This window comes from Doryrhamphus excisus, chromosome 1 (genome assembly GCF_030265055.1).
Source record: "Doryrhamphus excisus isolate RoL2022-K1 chromosome 1, RoL_Dexc_1.0, whole genome shotgun sequence".
NCBI classification, from domain to species: domain Eukaryota; kingdom Metazoa; phylum Chordata; class Actinopteri; order Syngnathiformes; family Syngnathidae; genus Doryrhamphus; species Doryrhamphus excisus.
The window spans coordinates 24,712,306-24,733,378 of record NC_080466.1 but is presented as its reverse complement, the minus strand read 5'-3'; positions in this window follow the sequence as shown (position 1 = coordinate 24,733,378).

The window sequence follows — 21,073 nt, the reverse complement described above, 5'->3', positions numbered from 1 at the left end:
GAATGACTGAAAAGTGACGGCGGTGAATCTTACACTTCTTACACTTTTCAAGACATTGATTAAAATTCAAACTTCACCTTGTAACAATGATTTGTTTGAGTCACTGGCAGCTTTGCAGTGCAGTCAGAGTACATTAAAAATCGATAAATCATTAATAGACCACAACAACAAAGGCAAAAAAATAACATTAAGTATCAGAGAGCAACTCTCAAAGTAGTAAACACGATGCTAGCGGTTGAATATTTAATCTGGGGAACCCTGGTGGGGAAAACAGCAGACTGGTAGATGATCAAAAAAGGATGACAGCAATGCAGTCATGAATAATAAATACCATAAACATTCAAAACTGACCTAAAATGATGTTGAATTAATTCCATCCTCTTTGTATCCACTCAAGCGCAGTAAAAGCACCACTTGCTCTTACACTCTTGGGTTGACGGATGCTAGGAAACATCTCACTGACACCCAAATGCTGCATGAGTAACTTCATTGAATTCATACATGGAATCATTCATTCATTCATTCATTTTCTACCGCTTACCCCTATGACGGTCGCGGGGGTGCTGGAGCCTATCCCAGCTGTCTTCGGCCGAGAGGCGGGGTACACCCTGGACTGGTATTAAATTAAAAACAAATTGTGAATTTCTGTGACTTATTTTTCAATATGGATACACAGAAGAGTTTCATATTTATGACATGGAAAACCTGGTTATGATATTTTTTACGTAGCTTTTTTAACATTACTAGAGCCATCTAGACATGCAATGCAGTAAAACCCATTTACATTCATATTACCCAATACAGTCGATATAATCGGACAAAATAAATTACTTTGGCGGGGCTTTTAGCTTGTTGGTTGTTTGTGTTGTGCTTGGTGGTGGTCTCACCAAACAGGTACTAATGTAGAATACTGCATTCACAAATTGGTCTTACTGGCTTTTACTGTATTTTACTTAATTTAGCCATTTTTATGTTTGAAAATGCTTACTTGGGGGAAAAATGACATACAATTTGCTATGGTAGGCCACAGTCAACGACAAAACATTCATTCATTTTCAGTACCGCTTATGCTCACGAAGGTCGCGTGCATGCTGGAGCCTATCCCAGCTGTCTTCAGGTGCGAGGTGTGGTACAACCTGGACTGGTGGCCAGCCAATCACAGGGCACATATAGACAAACAACCATTCACACTCACATTCATACCTATGGACAATTTGGAGTGGCTAATTAACCTAGCATGTTTTTGGAATGTGGGAGGAAACCGGAGTACCCACACAGGAGAAAACCCACACATGCATGGGGAGAACATGCAAACTCCACACAGAGATGCTTGAGCTTCTGTGTGGCCTGCGCGCTAACCACTCGCGCCACCGTGCGCCATCCTCCATGACTTAAAACGCTTTACAACTAATTTTAACTGTGCTTTCCTGACAGCTTTCTAACTGTCTGGATTTTCTCACCATCCATATATCTTCCATGTCGTCCCTTTCTTTCTGCCAGACTTGTGCCTGTGTAAGTGTAAAGCTAAGGCATGGGCTGATTATGGCCTGTGGGGTCGTACACAACTGCGTCACATCAGCTCAGAGAAGATGAGGTTTTGATACGCAACAGAGTCAGGGTTTGTCTGTACTTTGTACAACAACGTTCTGGAAAAAAATGTATATTTTGTCAGACATCTGGGCCCTTTTTTATGGTTTTATTGTGTTTTTTCGCCCCCGTTGTCACATTTTTCTTGTTTATGTTTGATTGCAAAGATGTCAAGAAAGTCGTCCAAAAGGCGACAAAAAGACAATATATTGATGATTCACAGACGGTCACAAATCATCTGAATCCGAGCAAATAGTAAAGTTTGTTTGCTAGTTTACTGTTTGTGTCACTTTCTGTGTCACTCCATTGCAATATCAAAAACAACAAAACTTTCTACCAATTTCATTTGAAATAGTACTTTGTTCTTTTTTATTATTTATTCAGGTATTTGTTTGTTTACTTGCTTATGTATTCCTTTATTAATTGTATTCCTAGCCTAGCTAGTCTTTGTTTTACTTTGATTGGTCAGGGTTTTTTTTGCAAATGTTGATCCAAAATCAGAGCCGACCAGTCAGCATGATGTCAAACAGTTCTATTACCTTTAAAACATCAGGGAAAGTCCAGGCACTGGGGGGTAAAGTAGTCAGTTATCTCCATTTGAAGCCATTTTGGAATACACTGCCTTCAAATGGCCTTTGCATTTTGTAAACACCCTGAAGCCCAAGAATGGTTGGAAGGGGAACCTTTAAAATCTGATGTAAAAATAAGTACCAACTAATTAAATGATCAAGAAATATCTGCCTGACTTAAATGTTCATACTGTTTAAATGAAAGTGCACACTAAGTGGACGTTTCTACCATGCACACACTAATTGCACATGTTCAAATGCCATCAATATTTTCTGAAATCTCAGTCCTTTAAAATGTGATTTTCAGTGGACAATAAATCAATATTGCTTTCCAAGCTGCACACTGTTCTATCCAAGTTCATATCTATAGTACTATCCCTTGAAAAGATATAATAAAATGGTTATGAAATATGAGGTGTGCACTCGCTTTTGTGAGATACTGTATATCGATAGCGCTCTGCTTTTCCAAAGCATGTCCAATCAATGAAATTTAACCCAAGTGAAACTTTGAAGTGGCAGTGTGGGTAGTCTGAATGGAATACATCTAAACTACTCAGGAGTAGGGATATTTGGCTTTCGGGTGAAATTTTAAAATGAACCTAAAGGGCACTGTAACCTTCACGGGTCAACTTAATTTGAACTTCTCTAAACTTTTAATGTCAACTGTTTAAGTACTCTTTCAGTACTTTTTGCTGTTCTCCAACTAGGAGGCGCGTTCACACACATCATCGTTCCTATCGCAATGCAGCCTTTGTTTATGTACATTGTGGGGGTCTTATTCAGTAAAAGTAAAGTAAATGGAAGTAGCTGCCGACACAAGTTGCACTTTGATTTCTTAGGTTCATCTTGAACATTTTCAAAAATAAATTCACACTCCCTCATCTCCTTTGGATTGTGCAATTTTCTAAATGCAATGAAGTGTAGGTCTTCTGTTAAACACAGTATTTTCAATTCTTTATCAACACAAATTAGACTGATTATGTATCAAAATAGTCGAGTGGTTAGCGCACCGACCTCACAGCTAGGAAACCTGAGTTCAATCCCACCTCACCCACCCTTCTCCGGGTACTCCGGTTTCCTCCCACATTCCAAAAACATGCTAGGTTAATTGGCCACTCCAAATTGTCCACAGGTATGAATGTGAGTGTGAATGGTTGTTTGTCTATATGTGCCCTGTGATTGGCTGGCCACCAGTCCAGTGTGGACCCCGCCTCCCCGCCCAAAGACAGCTGTGATAGGCTCCAGCACCCCCCGCAACCCTCGTGAGCATAAGCGGTAGAAAATGAATGAATGCATGTATCGAAATGTTCTATTTATAACCCAAAATAAAGATATTCTATGTAAAAAACGAATGCTCAGAATGAATGTAGACACCCCTATATAATCAGAATGGTATACTATTCCATAACGAGGTTGATAGTTGAACCAGTGGATTATTCTACGACACCTCTAGATACAATTATTTTATTGTACATCCGGCCCTCACAGTCTCTGCTGAGAACAATTGTGGCCCTTGGACATGTGTAGACGAGCCATGACCTATTCTGTATGGTCTAACTTTTAGGTCCACGTCCATGTATTCTTGTCAGTTAAGTCTGCTTGCTAGATTGGATTTGACCTTCAATTTTCCAGTCCAGTCATATTGCGGTCTTCTCCTTCAGCAAGTCTCAAGTCCCTAAATTGCTCTCACATTAATTCAAGGCATGTAGCTGTTTTATTTCCTCTGGTGTTACTGTGGTTCTTATTTGTGGAGGATGACAACATGATGTAAAAATGTCCAGACCAAAATAAGTTAAACACGTACCTCTGGTGTGTAGGTCTGAACTTAATGCTTCCCTGAATGGCACTGCACTTTAAAGTAAAACATTTTTTAAAAGAGCATGTTTTTTTTAAGTCTTGTGTTAGTTAAACAGTTTGAATCAGTGAAAACAGTGAATGATAGCACAAATATATTTGTTAGCAGTGATATTAGAATACAACATAAGGTGGCCAGAAATATTTTAGTACTGAACAAAGCAAAACTTGTTCTCAATCAGAAATCACTCCACACTCTTTATTGCTCTCTGGTTCTACCATATCTTACTTATTGTGTGGAAATATGGGCTAATAACTATAAAAGCAATCTTCACTGGCTAAATGTACTGCAAAAAAGGTCAGTAAGGATAATTCATAATGCCGCCTACAGAGAACATACTAACTCCTTATTTCTAAAATGACAAATACTTCAACTTGCTGATATAGTTCATCTTCAAACAGCTAAAATAATGCATAAGGCTAAAAATAAGCAATTAGCTAAAAATGTCATCCAATACTTCTCTACAAGAGAGGAGAAATATGATCTCAGGGAAGAAGTACATTTGAAACACTTCTATGCTAGGACTACGTTATGCTAGCCATAGCATTTCAGTATGTCGAATCAAACTATGGAATGGATTGAGTAAGGAAATCAAACAATGCACAACGATGAGCCAATTCAAGAAACAATACAAGCAGTTGATGTTTGCTAAATACAAGGATGAAGAGTCTTGAACCAGTCATGATGTGCTATATATATCACTATATTGACACGCACTATGGTACCCATTATGGCATTGGATGCTCATATCACCTCCTACGAGGTACCAGGTACATTATTTAAAAAAAAGAAAACCTTAAACTGTATTATGGAAAGCAGGAAGTGAACAAATGTAACAGTTAGTGATTGTAAAAGTACCAGATGGAGGGGTAGGATTTAATAAGCTTTGCTTCTTCCTACTCCTTTTGGACATGTTGGACTGGGAACTGATTATGGGATGCACTGAATTGTAATCTGATGCATGTTCAAATGAAATAAAACCATTACCATTACCATATTCCTTCACAGTTGGATTGGTGAGAGGATGCGGCAAAAGCTCAAATGTGAGCAATGGTCATACTCGATATTTGTCAAGATAAGCCATGAAAGGTTAGTTTTGTGTATTTTATGCTTGCTTTCTGAAGGTTCCAGCATCGTTATTTGTCATTTCAGCCATATGCAGTATACATAGTGTATGAAAATGTCAAGGAAATGGTGCTATAGACTGTAGACTTGACAAAGACCTATTGCAAGTTATCATTTGTCTTTGTCTCTGTGTGTTGTTCTGACTTATACACCCAGCATGATATGGATTTTGCAGTCTTTTGCCCATATAAGGAAGACAGCCGGTCCTTAAGCATTTTTATTACCGTTTTTCTGTATTTGAAGTACAGTAATCCTTGAGGATTCTTCAACAAAAACATGAATGTTCAGTTAGCTGGAGAATAAATTGTCCAATGGATGTGAATGTGATATGTGCAGCGTAACCTATGGCACCCAAAGTCAGCTGGGATAGGCTCCAGCTCACTCGTGACCCTGAACAGGATAAGTGGTAGAAAATGATTGAATGAATGAATAATCGACCTTGCCACATTGATACTTGGGGGTTAACTCTGCTCAACTCAGTGTTAACATGGAGTACATCGTGCGTGCTGGGTTTTTTTTTTTTTTTTTTCATTCTTTACGTACATCTTGCCAAACGCATCTAAAGCCCTGGTTGCTATTGAAATGAGATTCAGTAGGAACAGACAATATGGCTGGTTTTGCAAAGTGCACAGTGAACGCATTTAGAATGGAAATCTTGTATCTGCTACACTGGTGAACAAACTGTGTCAGCCTAGATAAGACGAGGAAGATATCTTTCTCAAAGCCAGCAACTAATCTTCAATAGAATTTGCTGCAAAATGACGTCAAAATTCAAATGAAGCATGACAATCAGATACTTCTAAAAGCACGAACAGATGTGACAGTGGTTAAAAAAAGTAGAGGAGCTCCAACACGACATTACTTTTATTTACAGAACAAAAAGCATACTAAAGATTATCATCAATGCAATTCTTAGATGGCACATAGTAAGACACAACTTAGTATGCAAAAGAGAGAGGCAGGTGGTGCATATTGCAAACAACAGAACAGTGTTTTCCTCAGACAGCACTAGAAAAAGGTTGGGCGGTGCATTTCCTAACTGGGTCTTTAATGGGGACCTCCGCGAGCCATTCCACCACTATGTATGATACCACTAATAGCATCATATTGAGATGAATATATACATACTTATTAGGGTGCATCAAATTTCATTCATTCATTCATTCATTTTCTACCGCTTTTCCTCACAAGGGTCGCGGGAGTGCTGGAGCCTATCCCAGCTGTCGGGCGTAAGGCGGGGTACACCCTAGACTGGTCGCCAGCCAATCACAGGGCACATATAGACAAACAACCATTCACACTCACATTCATACCTATGGACAATTTGGAGTGGCCAATTAACCTAGCATGTTTTTGGAATGTGGGAGGAAACCGGAGTACCCGGAGAAAACCCACGCATGCACGGGGAGAACATGCAAACTCCACACAGAGATGCCCGAGGGTGGAATTGAACCCTGGTCTCCTAGCTGTGAGGTCTGTGCGCTAACCCCTAGACCACCGTGCCGCCCTGCATCAAATTTGAATGGGAAATTTTAAATTCATAATATCAATTTCGCTGGCATTCCATTTTTTTCTAATGAACATAAAAATGTCATAAAAATCCATTGAGCTTTAGGGGTGCCACTTCACACATAAACTTTTGTAAAATTTCGGAAAATGTGCAATTTCTAATGTGCAATTGCCAAAAGGTTGACCTGGAAATGTTGAGTACAATGAACTTCTATACAGCATCATTTTCTATAGGGTTATCAAAGGGGGCCCAGACCAAAGACCAAGCTGAGACTGCTAGTCTGAAAGGAACTAGTTGTTGAGGGCAGCATCTTAGGAGAGCTGGTGGGTTGTGCTGCACAGTATACAGTAAGTGTATATCAGATTATGTAGGACTACAGTACCACTCTCAATAAATATGAGGCATCAGCAATACTGTCTACTCTATATTACTGTTGTTGATGTTATGCTTGCTCAGCTATTAGCTAACTGTCATTAGCAAACTGTAGCTAGCTAATGTTAGCTACAGTAGAGGCAATGAGCACTAAATACCTATAAATATGACTACAAATCATTCAAATTACAAAGACAAAACCGCAAATTTGCTAGTAATATGTCATAGGAGTATAAATACCAACAAAAACATAAAGATCACCTCAGAGTTCTTGAGCTGCAGTCTTTGCTGACCTCAAATCTCCATGGCGACCATTGAACTGTTCACCACTTTATTCCACAAAAACAGATGTATGGTGGCACCCCTAAATACTCATGGATTGGAAAAATATTTTGTATGTGTTGTTTCTACATATATTGGAGCACTTTTAGTACCCAGCCATATCAAAATTCAATAATTGTGTTTTTTGATGCACCCTAATACTTATCTAATAACGTCACAACAAAAACTTCAATGAAGCACATCACACTGGCCACTCACTTGTAAGTAGTAATCTGAAAGACTTCCCATGGAAGTGGCGAACAAACCACTTCCCAGGCTGGCTGAATATATACCTGAATATACCGCCTACCTGATTTCTTTTTGTTTGTTTTTCACACTTAAATGTTTCAGGTCATTAAACAAATTTACGAATACAACGAACGCAACACAACTCTAAATAAAGAACTTGAACTTGCTCCAATTATCTGACAATCGGTGCCGCTCTTTAGGTCCAATTATTACCTGACGAGAGATAATTGCACTCCTGCTTCAACGGCATGTCCACATTTTAGCAGTGGGCGGACTACTATAGAGCAGTGACATACAATAACCTGCACAAAAGCTTTCTAGATCTTCCAGTTTCTGCACCTCTTTCTGGAGTATTTCAATTGACTTCATGCTTCCAACACAAATAGTCTGTTTAATTTACTTCGTCCTGTTGGGACGCCCACTCCACTGTGAGTGGTCACACTCCCAAAAGTGATCCGAGGACTTCAGGATTTCGTTGCATGATACAACACGATAACTTGCTGTGGCTTTTGTTTACATGGCATAAAGAAATAAACATGCATTGGCTAAAAAGCATAAATAAGGAAAATCGCTTTATATTAATACTGTTCTACAACTCTACTACGACAATAAGTCATTGTAAATAGTGAGTAGTTGTAGGTGGTGATGGATGCCATAGTTTTCTTTTCAAAACAAGGTCAATCACCCAACACCCTGGGCAGATTCCATTGGCAATTGGGGGGGACATGTAGGATGGTCCAAAATAATGATGTTCTGAAAAAAGTCCTTTTCCAGGTGGGCATTGGGAACTGTAGGGAGGCTCCCTGCAAGATCTCCACATAGCCAGCTGCGGTTTGATGAGAGAACATTACAAATAATAAACTGCCAGTAATAAACCAATCAGAGAACATCACTAATATGTAAAGTATGTACGCTTAGCTTCCGCAACGCCCCCTAAAACAAAACAACATTGCGCCCAACATTGTGAAAACCAAGTGACCAAATGAATTGGGAGCTTGCCATCATTTCAGGAGGATTAACATAAGAACTCCAACCACTGGACATTGGTGGAAACGGAGCATTCAAAGTAAAGTTGCGAGCGGCTTGAGAGCGATGGATGAAAGACGGCGAATATACCTTTACTAAGACTGACTAGGAAGCAGGATGCTTGGGCTAAGGTATCTGCTTTTGTTTTCCGAGCTTTGGTGAAAACTGGCATCATTGCTGAACAGCCACCTGACAACAAGACTGACTCCGACAATGATGAGAGGGATGCCAAAATTGCCCAGCTGTTCAATTCAGATACAGAAGATGAGGACTTGTGGATGATGGATTTGTGGGAGATGATTAATCAGGAGTATTTGTATTTATCCCTTCTTACTTCATTGAATAGTTTAGTTTTGTTGCTTGTGGATGGTTTTCTCACTCACTGAATATATTTACTAAAAACAGAGAGTACTCAGAGAGAGGGAAGAGCAGGGGAGCAAGCTATATGCGTCAAAAATATACATTTTTATGTGCGTTTTGCAATGTTTTGCCATTTGATGGTATTCCCAGAATGTTGGGATCAGCCAGAAGGATTCCACTCGCACAGTGTATGTGTGTCAATGAATATAAAAACAGTCGTGCACAATCCAATTGTGTACGATTGTGTTTACTAGCATTTTAAAAAGCTGGTTTCAACCAAATTCATACAATAATTAGGATTTATTTACTGCATATGTAAATATATTGTGTTGTGTCACTCAGTAATAGTAGTTACTGAAGCCTTTCTGGCAGTCAAAGTTTCCCAATGATGTCTGGGTCAGTCGAACAGTGCCCATTCGCCAAAGACGAGGATGATAATATTTTATTCCGTGAGTTGTTGGTGTACGGTGGACCACTGCAACCATCATGTTTGTTTGGCACATTGCAGAGCTCTCTGTCCACGCACAAACACACACTGTAATTACACAGACATGACTACAGGAGGATGGAAATAAGCTGGGATTGATTATTTCGCTGTTAGACAACAAGGATTATTTGCTTCATTGCCGACCACAAGTTTTGCAGCGTTTGAGAAGTAGGTTTAATGTGCCCTTCGCTGGAGCCACTGTGTGATACTGTGGGGCGAACAGAAAACGTGACTGTCGAGGAGGAGCTCTTATTGCCACTGAAAGGGACTAATGATACATGACAGCAATTATTAATAGATGCCTTCTGTTGGACACAAATGAGTTATTATGTGACACTCGGGCTTCTTAGAAAGAAAAGTATGACATGTTTATGAAAGTTGGTAAATATGTAAAGTGGTTTGTCTGCTTATTCGAAACAAGCATCCATCCATCCATTTTCTGTATCGCTTCTCCTCAGTAGGGTCACAGGCTGACACGAGCAAGGAACCATTCATGGTAAATTCATCTTTCTGTTCCTACCGTTTTTTTTTTCTTTGTTGGAATCAGCAGTAGAACACAGGTAAGTTTCAGCAAAATATCAGTTCTCAGCAGAAAAAAAGGGAGAAAAACAATCATACAATTTCAATCATAACTTTCACTTTGACACAAATTTAACCATATATTTTTTGCCAGAATATCTATTAAGTATTTACAGTTTTCACCAATTTTTGCAACTCAACTGTGTGTGGATGCACCCGTTTGCCCATGCACGCCTTTGTGTGTCCCTTCAATGCGTGACCTTGTGCACGCTACTGGCCTCCATGCTTTTCAGCTTTCTGCTTGCTGTAGCGTGACTTATTATATAGGAAAGATGCTCTTATAAAATGCACTTCTGACACCTTGTGGCCATTTTTACAGCTTAAAACTGCACAAAAAGCCTCCTCATGTCTAAAATCACAAATACTTCAACTTGCTGATATAGTTAACCTTCAAACAGCTAAAATAATGCATAAGGCTAAAAATAACCAATTACCTAGATAGAGAAATATGATCTCAGAGAAGAACTCAATTTAAAACACTTCTATGCTAGGACTACGTTATGCTAGCCATAGCATTTCAGTATGATGTGCTATATATATCACTACCACTCAAAAGTTTGGGATCACTTGGAAATTGTTTTGGCCAGTCTGAGATATGGATTTTTCTTGGCAATCCTGCCATGAAGTCCAGCATCCTGAAGTGGCCGCTTCACCGTTGATCTGTTGATACTGACACTGGTGTTTGACGGCTACTATTTAGTGCAGCTGCCAGGTGACGACGACCTGTGAGGCGTCTTTGTCTTAAACTACACACTCTCAGATATTATATATATATCGACAGTTGTGCATCGTTTTTCTGTCCTTGTTAGACCCAGTTTGTGCTGCTCTCTGAAGGGAGTAGTTAACAGCATGGTAAGAGATTTTTTAGATGGGTTTTCTAATCATCTATTAGCCTTATAAAATGATGAACTTGGATTAGCAGCCATACCAGGAGATTGATGCAGAGGACTGACAGTTGTTGATATTAGGCCTCTGTGCAAAAATGTACATCCTTCTTTGAAAATCATCTGATTCATTTTTATTGTTTGTGAAATGGATCAAAATGTTTGTGGAATGCATGAAAAGGTGTTTTTCTTTGGAAAACAAAGAAATTTGCAAGTGATCCCAAACTTTTGAGTGGTAGTGTATTACTATATTAACGGTTAGTATGGTACCCATTATGCCATTGTATGGTCATATCACCTCCTACTTCGGTACGTGACAAAAAAAAATACAAAATAATAATATTTATTTATTTATTATATCAGAAAGGCAGGAAGTGAACAAATGTAACAGTTACTGATTGTAAAAGTACCAGATGGAGGGGTAGGATTTAATAAGCTTTGCTTCTTCCTACTCCTTTTGGACATGTGGAACTGGGAACTGATTATGGGATGCACTCAATTGGAATCTGATGCATGTTCAAATGAAATAAAACCATTACCATTACCATTACCTAAACATGATCTCTCCTATTGTGCACTTACATCATAATCTCTTTTTGCCTCTTACACAAAAACAATGTATTAAACAAAGACATATAAAAAAGTATTTTGGATCGGGCATTCAGGTTTGAAAAAACCTATAAATACATCTTTGGCAATGAATGGGTTAATCCCAAAAATGTCTAATCCTCCAGCCACAGTGAGATGAAACTCCTATAGAAAAAGGGAGAAACATCTGGCAGAGTTTCAGCTGAAGCTCAGTTGGAGATGACTTAGACTGTTAGAGGCCATGAACCCATCTAAAGGAGAGAGGCACCTTGTGCAGTTCATTGCCACCTCTGCTCAGCAGGGAGTCACTGAAGAGAGAGGCAGTACACTTGTCTACTTCCCTTACTCATCAGCTTTGAAGTGATTTAGGGGAATAGTGCAAAATGTATATCCCAAGGGACGAGAAGTGTGGTGCTGCGATACCGCATGCGGTGTCATACTCATCAGGGCAGGCTTTTTTTCCCCCAGTAGTTTTTCAGTTCTACAGTATTATGTGCGATGTGTGCAGTGATAGAGGACACATCGGAACTAAGTCTGCACCCTCGAGCAGTGGTTCCCTGCATATTAATTTGATAACAAATTGAAGGGAGAAGCCTCATTTTCGCCCTCTCATCCAGACACACACAGTGACAGGTGACAATGGAGGGATTGGAACACCAATAGGAATGACATCTTTAAGCTTAAACACTCTTAATGCAGAAAATAATCATCAAAAATATATATACATATATACATATGTAATGTAATGTAATGTAATGTAATGTAATGTAATATAATATAGACCTCACAGCTAGGAGACCCGAGTTCAATTCCACCCTCGGCCATCTCTGTGTGGAGTTTGCATGTTCTCCCCGTGCATGCGTGGGTTTTCTCCGGGTACTCCGGTTTCCTCCCACATTCCAAAAACATGCTAGGTTAATTGGCCACTCCAAATTGTCCATAGGTATGAATGTGAGTGTGAATGGTTGTTTGTCTATATGTGCCCTGTGATTGGCTGGCCACCAGTCCAGGGTGTACCCCGCCTCTCGCCCAAAGACAGCTGGGATAGGCTCCAGCACCCCCGCGACTTTCGTGGGGAAAAGCGGTACAAAATGAATGAATGAATAATATAATGTAATGTAATATAATATAATATACAGGCTGCACGGTGTGCGAGTGGTTAGAGCCCAGACCTCACAGCTAGGAGACCTGAGTTCAATCTCCCCGTGCATGCGTGGGTTTTCAAAACGAATGTTTACATCGGATTATGTGAGAGAGATTTATGGTAAATGAGTGGTTGGCAGAGCACAACATGCAAAGTGGCTTTAATGGGGAAAAAAAACAATCAAAAGCTATTAAAACTATTTGTGTGAATTATTGCATAGCCTTTTTCCATCCATGCATTCATTTTCTATACCACTTGTCCTTATTAGGATTATGGGTGAGCAGGAGCCTATCCCTCCTGACTGCGGGTAAAGTCAGGATTGGTCACAAGCCAATAGCAGCGCACATGCAGTCAAACCATTTTGAATGCTCCATTTTTTTTTTATTTAGTTTTCTCCGGGTACTCCAGTTTCACATAGTGTGAATGGTTGTTTGTCTATATGTGCCCTGTGATTGGCTGGCCACCAGTCCAAAGTGTACCCCGCTTCTTGCCTGAAGACAGCTGGGATAGGCTCCAGCCTGCCCTCCCCCCTCCCCCGACCCTTGTGAGGATAAGCGTTAGAAAATGAATGAATGAATCACAATAGGGGTGTAACTATGGTGCTTGGCGGAGGTCTGCGCTCTCTGAGTGCTTTTCTCGTTGTAAATACGTGAAATACATAAATAACTAGCCATAATATGTTGGAAAAGTAATTTGTCATAACAAAACAGTGAGACACATTGAAGTAGTTGTGGGTCAAGATGGCCACAAGGGAGTGTTAAGGAACACCGAATGTACCAGGGAAGGACATGCTCTAATTGTGTTAAGTGGCCAGATAGTTAATTATCTTTTAAGGAAACCCCAAGACACAGGTGTCAGCAAGTATTACATTCATAATAATAGTCACCATCCACCTAATGAGGGACTCTACAGTGAAGTCAACAGACTCTTGCACCTGACACATTTCTGCATCATTAAAGCCTGTGAAATTACGTGTGAATGTGAAGATGCTGGTGAGCGTTGAAATACCATAGAACAGGGGTGCTCATTAAGTCGATCGCGATCTACCGGTCGATCGCGGAGGTGGTACTGGTCGATCGCTGGTCGATCGCGGCGTGACATCACTTGATTGATATACAGGGCAATCATTCAGATGACAACTGAATGTTGCCCTTCGGGCGACCAATCAAATCAAACAACGTCTCTAAGTGCAGCAGAACTTACGATGTCAGCCTATCATCCATCCCCGTTACTTGATTGACATACAGGACAACCAGTCAGATGACAACTGAATTTTGACCTTTAGGTCACCGCTCATGCGTAAACAACGATGCAAAGTGCTAAGCTAGTCGGCGAATTGCGTTAGATTTTAAGCCCTCACACACAGTCAGGAGATCCAGGTTAGCATTTATTATACTGTATGCTCTGACAGTCCAGGTTGTACCAGAGTCAGCTGGGGTAGGATCTAGCCTACCCCCATGACCCTAATGAGGATTGCTGTCTTCATGCTCTGTGATTGGTCAGTCACGACCACACCTCCCTTGACGAAAGATGCCATTCTCAATATTTTTTCTCAATTTCAACTTGCCTCTCGTACATAATAAATAGATTTTAATTTCTTAAATCCTCCCCAGTGATCTTACCACAGGTACTAAGCGGAATGTATCGAGTTTTCACCCAATCATCCCCTCAACTGTGGTGGAAATGTCTAGTGGGCAGGTGGCTCTTGATCAATAGTTAATTCCCCCAAATAATCAAGTGACCCCTGCAATTGGAAGGTGTTGGAGGCGTGATGATTGATTCGTTTTGCTCAACATTCTCCCCAGCGGCTTCACTCTGTATGTTATTCCACCACATTCTATTGAGCTGTTTTAGAGAAGAGACACACGAGGTCACAGTTTGGATAGAACTAACATGGACAGAATTCCCTAAATTTCCCTAAAAAGTGTACGATAAATATTGATTGATTGACAGTGGCTCTCTAACGTTACAAAGAAAGGACGATTGCTTGTGATTCTGTGTTAAATTGGACCATAAAATACTTGCAGACCCATTAAACAGGGACAGAAAAGCCTTGGGATCTAGTTCTTTGGATGTGTAACCACATTTGACCACACATCCCTTCTTAATCCCAAGAGCCAACAGCTTGGCTGAATAGAATAAAATGTTTTTTCCAATGGAGGATTATGTTTAAGAACCAGAACAAATCTACAAACTCACTATCAAGATATGAAATTGAATACTTTGGATGCCTTTTGGCTTACCTGTATTTATGTTCCATACAAAATGTTGTATTTGCAATGTCAAGTAACTGTCAAAGTTTAAAATATAACAATTTTACAGTTGATTAAATGTGGAATTCGGGCCTCAGCTGTTCTGTGGAGGCAAAGAGCAAAGATGAAGAGAACCAGAGGCAAGTATTACGCGTTCCACGCCGTTCCCATTCCTCATCTGTGTGAGTACATGTGTGTGTGTGTGTGTGTGTGCATGCAGGACTATGACAATGCAGTAGAAACAGTAAAAATAGCAGAGAAATATTTCACCTTATTTCACCTGGGCCACCAACATTGTCACGAGGATAAAATATCAAAAAAAATGTTCTGGCCCTGCATGCAGTCATACAAAGGATGCGCATAATCTTTTAGTAGTTATGATTTATTTGAAGACTCAGATGAAACGACGACTATCATCGCTATAGGTCATCATTTATCTACAGGGTATGGACCTCATCCATCGGTCCATACTAAAATTGATTGCATAATTGTATCCATGACAGAACACAGGCTTGTTTTCCAGTGGGCAAAAAAAAAATCCTCCAAAAAATGAAAGGGTTAAGATTTAAGCAAAAGAAAATGAAATGTTTTATTCTTCTACGCTACGATACCCACATTAACACAACAACGTTTCTTTCTGACTATTTCACTTTTTGTCAACTTAGTCCTCAACATGACCCGCATTTCGTTTTGCATGTCCCGCACTGCTTGCCTGGTCATTCCCATGTCCCTCCAGAGTTCAGATTTGCTGTTCAGTGAAGGTTCGCTCAAGGTCATGTGGTGCTGTCACAGACACTGATTTGAGATGGCCCCATAGAAAATACACCAGCGGTGTCAAATCAGGTGACCTCGGGGGCCATTCCACCAGGCGGTATCAGTTCCAGTTCTCCTGTGGTGGGGTGAAGAACCATCTACTCCACCAAGCACCTGCCAACCGACCCTTTCCTTGATGATGAAAATGAACCATTCCTCTGAGAGTACAAATGACAAGCTCATTCAACATTCTGACATAATTGTTACCGTTACCGGAAAAAGTATGGTCCAACAATTAAACCATTTCTGCATAGAAGAACAAAAATTTTCATTTTGCATCACAGTTTATGACTTTTACTTAAATTTTAACCCTTAAGATTGTTTTGTCTCCTGGAAAACAGGCCTGTGTTCAGTCATACATGCAATGATGCACTACTTTTGGTATGGATCGATGGATGACATCTATACCCATTCATCCATTTTCTATGCCGATGGTCCTCACTGGGGTCGCATGTATGTATGCTGGAGCCTATCCCAGCTGTCTTCGGCCGAGAGGCGGGTTACACCCTGGACTGGTGGCCAGCCAACAACCATTCACACTCACATTCATACCATTGGACAATTTGGAGAGACCAATTAACCTAGCATGTTTTTGGAATGTGGGAGGAAACCGGAGTACACAGTGAAAACTAAATCAAACCAAAAGTTGGAGTGTTCAAAATGGTTTGACTGCATGTGCGCTGCTATTGGCTTGTGACCAATCCTGACTTCACCCGAACTCAGGAGGGATAGGCTCCTACTCACCCATAATCCTAATAAGGACAAGCGGTATAGAAAATGAATGCATGGATGGAAAAAGGCTATGCAATAATTCACACAAATAGTTTTAATAGCTTTTGATTGTTTTTTTTTTCCCATTAAAGCCACTTTGCATGTTGTGCTCTGCCAACCACTCATTTACCATAAATCTCTCTCACATAATCCGATGTAAACATTCGTTTTGCTGCAGATTTTATATTTTCATTGAGGCAAATACAAGCAATACTGGTGTAAATACTGCACATTTACTACCCCATTGCAAACATGTGTCTGGATTATGCTGCTCCAGCTGCTCTGGGAAACATGATGGACAGTATTGTGCCTTCATTTAGAGCTATGAACAGACTGATTACCAACAGAGGAGCAGATTTGAGCTTTCTATTCTGGTTTTATTACCTGATGCGCTGGTTCATTTCACAAAGAAGTTTGCTTGACAAACCTGTGTCAGCTGTAAAACTGCTAAAACACTTTGGCCTTGATAACATCTGCACCTAGCACTGGACCATTATTTATAGTCAATGTTCCTTGCACAGTAGTAAAAAAAATATATTCTCTTAGGAAAAGCTGAAAGTGCTGATAATGGTAGAGATAAGGTTTTTGACTCATTCTTAAAAATCTATAAATGGCAACAATAATTCCTGGCATTTGAGTTAGTAAATAAAACTAGAATTACAGTAATCCCTTGTTAATTGGTTCCTGATTCGACCATGAATTTCTACAATGTAGGATTTCTGTCACGCTCTTCGGTGACTCAGGTCCGTCTGTGATTATATTCTTGTGTTTCTCCATTTGTGTTGTGTCGCTCTCTCTCCTCCTATGTTCCCTACTCAGACCCTGACACCTCCTGAGCTGGGCGGAGCTACTGGGACCCTGCAGATGTTTCCAATTAGTTCCCTACTTATCCTCCTCACCTGCAGCCAGCCAGTGCTGGATTATTCTCTAAGGTGGAGTCTTCACGCCATGTGCTTTATCGCTCACCTACCCTTTCTCTTCTGCCAACCGCAGCTTGCTTTGCCAACTCCTTGCCATCCGGCCGACCTGTACTCCCGCAGCCCGTCCAGCTCATGTGGTATAACCTTCTATGTTTATTTTTCGTCCACGGTGCCACCTTTTGTTTTCACCGTCGACCCTGTCCACATTTTTGTGTTTTTATAAAATGATTTTGAGCCGCTTGAACTGTCCCTGTGTCTGCACCCTGGGATCCATTCACACTGCTCAGCTGAGCATGACAATTTCTTCTTCATGAATGGAACATTTTTGCAGTTACAACAAAGAAAACCTTCTAAATACAGGTCTTAACATTATTAGAGCCCTCAAGACATGAACTAGAACATATCGTCACCTTTAGATTCATTACATTACCCAATATAGTAGAGCCGTTTAAGAAATAAATACAACTCATGCTTGTGTGTGTTGACAGGAAGTGACGTCAGTCGTTCAGAGTTGAGTTTTAGCTGGATTACGGCCACAACAGCAACGTGTCAGTCAGAGGTCTAATGGACGCCACACACGGGAGTCGACAAACAACCGCAACCGGCGAAACCGCCACATCGGCAAGTGACACACTCACATCCAGAGTGAAATGGAACTGGACGACTCCCCCACAGTTTAGACCGGTTGTCAGAAGTGGAGAGAATATGGGGATATCAAAGTAGTTCAGAGCCAGCCAGCATGCACGACTCACCACAAAATGGCGACAAGACCTGCCAAACGCAGCTGCCCGTTGCCTCCTGTGTGTGGCGCCCATCAGGCAGATAACCCAAAAGTGGTTGGATTCGCCCGTCTACCTGGGGGGCCCTGTCGGAGTGCAATCAAGCTGAACTCGCATCCATATTCTCCTTAAAGAAGGAGCCTGACCCTCTAAGTTTTACCAGTGATTTTGAAAAAGTAAGCGAGTTGTGTTTTTGTCTAAATTGTATGCTTCCCCTTTCATGTCATATAGCGAAGGCGTCACCAATGTGTATTGTGTCCACGGGCACCAGGAAGCCTCCTGCGACATGAGGCAAGCCGAATTGTTTGGAAAATAGCTTTGAGTTGGCCCACCTCATGGATCTTATCAAACAAAGTGCTTGAAACCATCTGAGTGAGTAAGCAATTCCTCCAGTACAAACAACTCCATTGGAATTTTGATTTCGAAAGTGGAAACAATAATGTAGCACGAAATTCACACCCCTTCTTAATAAGGGTGGCAGATCAGACTAAAAGTCAAAATAACTTAACTGTACATGACTAAAAATGGCAGCACTTTAACTATTACAACCAGTCTGTATAAAATAACACCCTAAAAAGGCAAAAGACAGTCAAAAGTGATAATTTTAACTACAGCAAAGCATGCTGGGAAATAAATATAATCTGGCCATTATATGTGGCCGTTATATATCTCTGATCTAAGTGGTCTGTATCGGTACTGGCGGATTTCACACATGGATTATCAGTATTGGCAGCATCCCTAATTTCCCTTTCCCTAAAATCCATTTTTCATACAACACACCAACCGGCCACCTGCAGAGGTTCTCCGATGACATTGCAACCATTGGCCTCATCACAGATGCGGACGACAGGGAGTACAGAGGACTGACACAGGACTTTGTGGACTGGTGCCAGCAAAACCGCCTCCAGATCAACACGGGGAAAACTAAAGAACTGGTGGTGGATTTCCATAGGCGCGTCCACTCTCCTCCAAAACCAGTGAACATTCAGGGAATGGACATCCATGGTACCAAGTACCTGGGTGTTCACCTCAACAATAGACTGGACTCATAACACAAACGCAATATACAAGAAAGAGACTGAGGTCTTTTGGATCGCAAGGAGCACTCCTGAGGACGTTCTATGACTCTCTTGTGGCGTCAGCCATTTTCCAAGGAGTAGTTTGCTGGGGTAGCAGCATTTCGGCTGCCGACAGGAAGAGACTGGATAAGATCATCAAGAAGGCCAGCTCTGCCCTGCGTTGCCCCCTTGACCCGTGGAAGTAAAGGGAGCGAGGAGGATGATGGCTAAGCTGTCATCCATGTTGGAGACCGACTCCCACCCCCTGCAGGACACTTTGACAGCACTGGAGAGCTCCTTCAGCGATAGACTGTTTCACCCCAAGTGTGTGAAGGAGCGATATCGCAGGTCTTCCTGCAGCTGTCAGGCTGTACAACCAGCACCGCTCCCATTAGACTTGACACCGCTATGTACATCTGTGTAATACTTTTATGTATTTTTTTCAACATCTCATAGTGTATATACCGGTCATATATTTCACACATTTAATATTATCTTGTAAACTGTATTTGTATATAATCCTGGGTAAAATTGTTAATTTGTTATTACTTTTTAGGTTGTTTATATTGTCTATTTTTTATTCTTTACTATTTAACTGGTTCTGTCCTCTTTGCTGCTGTGCAATGTCAATTTCCCCACTGAAGGACGGATAAAGGTATAGTATCTAATATCTAATCTAATGAATAATCAATGTACGACAAATCCAACGGTTTCACAAGTTTAACGTGTAACATTCATAAACACACATCCTTATAAAGCCAGCCGCCTGCCACATACGTATCCTAATATCGAGTCTATCAATTGATTATCTTTTAAATGATGGTAGATTGATATATGTCACCCTGAATGGAAACATTGCTGGACGTAGATTGATGAAGTCAGATCATAAATCGGCATATCGATGAATTGTTATATCCCGAGTATGGAATTTTGAAATGCCAAATCCATAGGAACCCTATACAGGACGATATATGAAAAAATAAATAAACATAATATTCCAGTTTTAATATTGTTGTTTGTCTGTGGTCATAAGTATCCTTTCACATTGTAGCTTTATCTGTCATGCAGTATTATTCTTCGATAGCAGTCACAAATGCACTCAGCTTTGAAAACTCCCTGTAACCCATTTAAGCAGAAGCCTATTCAGTATTCTCAATGCCTGCCAATGCAAATCTCCCTCCCGGCCATATGAATTTGGAAACCTTTTGTGCTTTGTTTGTCTTTCTCAACTGTCAGAGGAGGACGCTGACCTTTCAGATCCACCCCAGTGACCGGACAGCAGCACCAGTGTGGAAAGATCACAGACACATACTGTATTGCAATACACTGTTTGAACTGCAGACAGCAACGCTGTATTGGAGTATTGACTTGAAGAGAATGTTAACCTGATGTTTCGTGTAATTTTTCACCCTTTATAGAATATGTTACTGAGATGTGCATCTTTGAAATACAACCCAGGAACATCTTCGTTGTCAAACCAGTCTGAAGCGTAGGTGTTTTCTTATACACAACAATAGCTTCAACCTACTTTCACGTGTACATTTGATACGTTGCTTGGGAATAAACATTTTGACTTTATTTTTAAGACAAACTAAATGATTATAAAAACATATAATACTATAATTAACTATGTTTGGGCTTGTATGAAAATTGTCTCGACTGAGCTTTGTTTAATCCAATTCTTTCACAAGACAGAAGCATATCAACATAACATGTATGCCAAATTGACCTGATTTCTTGGACTAGATAAGAGATGATAAAACTGTAAGACATACCAGAGTAGCTACCACTTGTAACACACAAACACAGCACTCGAACAGCAAA